A 5,937-nucleotide genomic window follows, 5' to 3' on the forward strand; every position below is an offset into this window, starting at 1 on the left:
CAGAAAGGACTAACTTGAAAGAAACGTATTTCTCCTTTGTTTACTGTGATGTGGGCGTCTACTTTTGGCGCAGCGCCCTCACGTGGACTATTTGAATATGAATAAGATAGAATAGCTCGTGGGCATGATCTAATTAAAACTAATGAACCAGATAAGACAGACTGGACATCATGTTGGTTTCATTTTGATTACTTTATCACAGAATATTTGTTTTTGATAAAACTTACTTCGTTTGAAAGTATATACATCAGGCTTTCTCTAGACATATTGCTCATGTCTCTGTGTTGTACACTGAAAAAAATGATTATGGCCCCAATTAAATTAAGCATGATTCAATTTCGCTAGTTTAAATAATAAAAATTTAGTTTTTGATTTTAATTAATAAGTATTAATTGGTTTTAAGCGAATTACATGTGTTTTAAATCCAAGCCATGTGAATTAATTAAATTCAGTTAGAAAATATTAAGTAAACTTTCTGCGCATGCGCACAAATGCACATTCTCCCTGGCGCCAAAAGGAGTTTCCAGTCACGACTCAGTCAGGTTCACGGTGGGAACTTTTCATTCCGGACCCGGAGTTTTCATCATTCGGTCGATTTACACGGTGAGTAATATTTATGTGAGTAATAATGTAGTGTAGCACTGTTTATTACAGTAAATAGTTTGTTCGCTGTATAAATATTATCTGCAAAATGAGTCTTTGGGAGAAATTCCACAGCGACCAACGGATGGTAACATACTGTATAACTTACACAAATAACACAAATAATACTTTTTTATGTGACAGAATGTACTTTTAAGATATTTTTGTATGAAAATGTAGTTGTATAAGCCTAAAATACGCCGTTTATTTGAAAGGATAGCGTCTATTTAAATGCTTAAGCGCTTTCGGAGATGCTCAGGCCGGTAAAGTTATTGGTGTTCCCGCCTAAGTAAAGTTAATGTTACCACAGCCAGTCCTTCGGGAATCTGCCGGCTTCTAATGTGGTTAAACATGACATATAACATGACACATGTCATCTTTAATGTCCTTAACTTGTTTGTTCAAGAGCAGTTTGTTTTGGCTGAAGGTAAGGTAGTGCTTGCGTGATACCGAAAAAAATTAACTTCTGTGGCAACTATTGCATTTAAAGCAATGATGGGCAGATCGTATCCTTAACTGCGTGTTTGTACTGTAGAATTGTTTCCACAGACTCAAACTTTATTTGTGGTGTTACGTTAGATGTGTTTCGTTCATACTGGACACCATCACAACTCCAAATAACTATGCCTTGTAATAGAAAGTTCCGGGAAATCAAAAATATGAACGAAGGCATGAAGTTATGAGGGGAATTTCCAGTTAGTTCCTATCGATAAATCTCACAATACAACATTGGATTTCTGAATGTTTTTAGTGTTCACAATTGTAATCATGTGAACATGCCCCTTTTTGCTAGCTTTAATGGTGCAGCATGTAAACTGTTTTAAACTAGCCAGGGCTCTAGAGTGCGACCAATTTGGTCGCACGTGCGACCTAATTTCTCAATGGTGCGACTAAAAAAAATCAAAGGTTGCACCGGTGCGACCAGCAGTTCGAGGGGGGAAAAAACGAAACTCCGTGACTCTTAACAACAGACAGACATTAGGCCCATATCGTGGTCTAAACCAATCAGAGATGATGGACGGATCCCGCCCCCCCTCTGATTGGCCGTGGTCCAGATATTCCTGTACGTGTGTGTACGTTTGAAAATGCATGTGATGCAGTCAGACAGAGAGAGGTGAGTAATGTAGCCCATCAGGTAAACAGTGGATGTAGCCGCGGATTATGAGAGAAGATGAAAAGAACGATATTTTTTTCTTACCGCCCGCACCCGCAAACATTCTAATATTGTATATAATTTTCGCACTTTCTATATGCATGGTATTGAAATAGCTTTTAAATGAGTGGTCGCGCGGTTTACTATTACTTTCGATTTTGCGATAATAACGCGCACTCTGTGTAAAGGGAGCAGCACATCTTATAATTTGTCAGTGAACACAAGATTGAGCAGCAAATCGTCTAGCATGTTTTTTTTTGTCATCTCTCCTTACTTTCGACCCATGATCAGTCAAATCTAAAGGTCATTGCACACTGAGTCCGATTTTTTTATGCGTTTTTTCAGTTTTCTCATATTCGCCATGCTTTCATATGAAAATGCTTATTATGGATGCAAAATGCAGAAAATCGAACCTGATCTGAATTTTTTTTTTTTTTATGACGGACGACAGTTTCAGAGGCAGTGTGTAAACTCGATTAACATAACCTGAGTTCGTATTTATTTTTTAACGTGCGGAAATTTAATACTCATGTGTGTAATGACATTAACTCCAGCAGCTCGTGTTGGATGCAGGGTTGCCAAGTTCGCGTTTTTCCCCCACGGAATTGGTCTACTTTTAAACTGTTGCCCTGGGTTCATTTCCCCCAGTGGTTTAAAGGTTTAAAATAATGCAGAAATTAAATTTCAATAAAATGCCTGTATTTAAAATTGTTGCGTTATACCTATAAAACGGAGCTGGATGTTAGGTTTTGTAAAGGCTACGGGTAGGAAGCCTTTGAGCGGTGTTTATGATCAATGTGCACAACTGTAAAATGTGTATTTTAGATATGGAAATTTTTTATATTTGGGATATGGTCAGTACGCTATTTTGGGTTGTTCTTGGCTGGCCATTGGGCTAGTTATGTCATATAGACTTGGTAACTCTGTTGTCAGATGCGTTCAGTTTAGAATTGTAGCTTACATTTTCCAACTGCAGTAAATTATTTTTTATTTCTATAAAAATGCAAAATGACAGGGAAGGTGCTGCAGCAAATAATGTAATCAGCACATAACCAAACACAGTGTAACACCAACTACGCCAAATGGAAAAAAATGTGCACTTCTATAATGCACTTAAATAATACTTACTCTGTTTTCAAACACTAATTTTACACTTATTATACTAAAAATTATTGAGTACTTCTTAGGATAAGTTTAGGAACATCTATAGTGTACTAAATGTTGCTATTTTGCTAAATTTAGTACACTATAGTATCCAAACTTTCTTTTTGATTTCAGCTCAGTAAAGCATTTAAGCACCAACACTTTTTCAGTAAGTTGCCTTTCTTGTAGAATTGTGAATCAAAAAAAAAAAAAACTTTATATTGACCAGATTGTTAGTTAATCATTTACAAGTCAATATTGCCTATATGGACAGCGATTTAAAAAACAAAACAAATAAATAAATAAATAAAAAAAGTTAACTTGTAAAACTGCGGTATTAAATGTGATGCGGTTGAAAATTTGGGTGCACCTAACTTTTGTGCTGGTGCACCTAAGAAAAAAAGTTAGGCGCACCAGTCCAACCAGTGCAAAAAGTTAGTCTAGAGCCCTGCTAGCAATAATAATTATTGTGTTTTTACTTTCATTTGAGGGACTCTCTGCATGTTCCTGTGACTAGGACACATACCATTTCCTTGATGCCAAAGGAAGTTTCCAGGTTCGCCACTTTCCTGAAGTTGTATTATTCCAGCAATATGCACAGTAAGTATTTTTAGTATTAAAGCATTTTACAATAAACAGTTGACTTTAATGAAATATATCATATAATGTAATATGTTATGTTCCACAGATCACTGCTGTTTTCCAGAAAGGAGGTCTTACTGGGAGGAAAATGGTCAAATATTTCGGCATTTTACAGGAGGTATGTATTCATTTATCAAGTGTCTTTTCCTTTCCCATATGTATTATTATTTAACACAGTGATGTCAAATACAGTGTCCAGACAAAAATGTCTCTGCTTGAATTTAAATTCTACTTAAATTTCAAATACTAAAAGGGTTATAGTTGCCCAAAAAATGAAAATTCTGTCGTTAATTACTCACCCTCATGTCTTTCCAAACCCAGAAGACCTTAGTTTATCTTCAGAGAGAAATCTGAGAGGTTTCTGGACTTGCATAGGCAACAATATAACTGGCCCAAAAACGTACTAAGGACATAAGTGTAACCATTTATGTGACATCAGTGGTTCAACCATATCTTTACAGAGCTAAAGAATAATTTTAATGTGCAAAAAAAACAAAAATAACTTTATTCAACAATTCTTCTTCCTGCCTCCATTGTCAAGACTACAATGACATATGCGTGTGTTTTTCTTTGCTTATAAACATGGTTCAGCCCATGCATGTTCATGTCAGCAACACCAAACACTTGTGTCATGGTACTCTCATGAATGGCAGACGGTGGCGCGGAGTCTGTATTTTTGTTTTCTTTGCGCACAAGTATTCTCGTAGCTTCATGAAATTACTGTTGAACCACTGATGTCACATGGACTATTTTACCAATATCTTTAATGTGTTTCTTGGCCTAAGAACATTTCAGTTGAGTTGCGTTACGGTCTATGCAGGGTTAGAAAGCTCACAGATCTTATTAAAAATATCTGAATTTGTGTTCCATTTGAAGATTAGGAACAACATGTGGGAGATATACAAATAGATTTGTCAGTTTTCTTTCTCATCTGCTTCCTTTCACTTTAACTTAAAAAAAAAAAAAAAACAGCTGTTTATGATGACATACTGATTTGTTTTTGTGCATATTGGCTGGTAAATATCAGTTGATACCCAACCCTACTAATAACAGTTTCTTTTTATTTAAATATAGGACAGTCAAAGAGAGGACTCCTTGAAAGACCCACAACACATCACCATGGGCATACCTGTAAAATCCATTACAAACTGCAGTTTGTTGCATGACATATGAACAGTTTTAGCACTATTGTTTTATTCACTATTGAAAAAATACAATATACTGTTTAATCACTATATACTTTTGCTAGTTTCCACATATGTTTTTATTAATTTTGCAATTACAAGTCCGCACTCAACAATGTGGCCTCTTTCACCTGTGAATTTTTGTTAATTTTTATTTTATGAATGTGCAACGTTAAGTAAGCACTTGTCTTCCAAACACTTGTTGTATATACAAAGAAACTGTTACTGAATTTACATTTGATGACATTAAAAATAAATTCAAAACATTAAACTTGTTGTGTGTATTTGTAAAGCCATTTAAGAACCTCTCCTTAAGAAAAGGATTTTTTTAAGGTAAGTGATTAAAACAATTTTGAAATTTAGTCAACAAAATGTGATTATTTAAATGTAGCTAAAATAAATTGATTGCAACCACTTACCTTAAAAAATTTGAGTAAATTCAATGAATATTTTTTCTTCAGAAACAATTAAATAAATTAAGAGGAAGTAGCATATTTAAATTGGGCTGAAATTACTCATTTTTTTAATACTAAGTTAACTAAATAAAATTGTTTAAATCCAAATAAATGTGTTTGTTTAAATTTAGATCAAATCAATTGATTGCAACCACTTACCTTAAAAAAATTGCGTAAATTCAATGAATCATTTTTTTCAGTGTATATTAACTGAGTTATAGTCTATTTTAATGACGCGTTTCTGAATGAAGATCACGGAGATCAACGCGGCAGACAGCACACCCTTTTTGTTTCCTTTATTTTGCAAAATCACAATGTTTTTTGTTTTTGTGAGTATATACAAATAAAAGTAGACCCTTTACAGATTCGATTGATGTGCTGCTTTAATCTGTACAATCAGAAATGACAAAGTAATTAAAGTTCCTTTTGGGAAACTGCCTCAAAACGCCCCAGGGCGTTTTTCGTCCCCAGGGGGTTAAGATGATCTCTAGACAGAAATGAAATATAATATACATAACTATGTTCTCAGGGGTGTATAAATACTTTACTTAATTAACCATTATGTTTTTATTACCTTAGAATTATCAGTTTATATCTACATACACCGCGGGTCCCCTCACATGGAAGTCGCCGTTATGTTTCTACGGTAGCCCTGAACGGACAAACTGCTCTTCAGATCGCGTTTCATCGCTGTTGTTCTTTTTGAAAAACACTGACA

General features: G+C 34.8%; 1 long non-coding RNA gene across 2 annotated transcripts; it reads left to right on the forward strand.

Moving 5' to 3' along the window:
* Positions 1 to 301: 301 nt before the first annotated feature.
* Positions 302 to 4,725, forward strand: LOC141325685 (uncharacterized). 2 transcript variants are annotated; one of them, XR_012353809.1, is made up of 4 exons: positions 302 to 603; positions 3,429 to 3,538; positions 3,627 to 3,698; positions 4,655 to 4,725. It is a non-coding gene; the product is annotated as an uncharacterized lncRNA (long non-coding RNA). The 2 variants fall into 2 exon arrangements; XR_012353808.1 differs by lacking the exon at positions 302 to 603 and having other exon boundaries at positions 735 to 3,538.
* The last annotated feature ends 1,212 nt before the right edge of the window (positions 4,726 to 5,937 follow it).

This window comes from Garra rufa, chromosome 2 (assembly GCF_049309525.1).
Source record: "Garra rufa chromosome 2, GarRuf1.0, whole genome shotgun sequence".
Taxonomy (NCBI): Eukaryota; Metazoa; Chordata; class Actinopteri; order Cypriniformes; family Cyprinidae; genus Garra; species Garra rufa.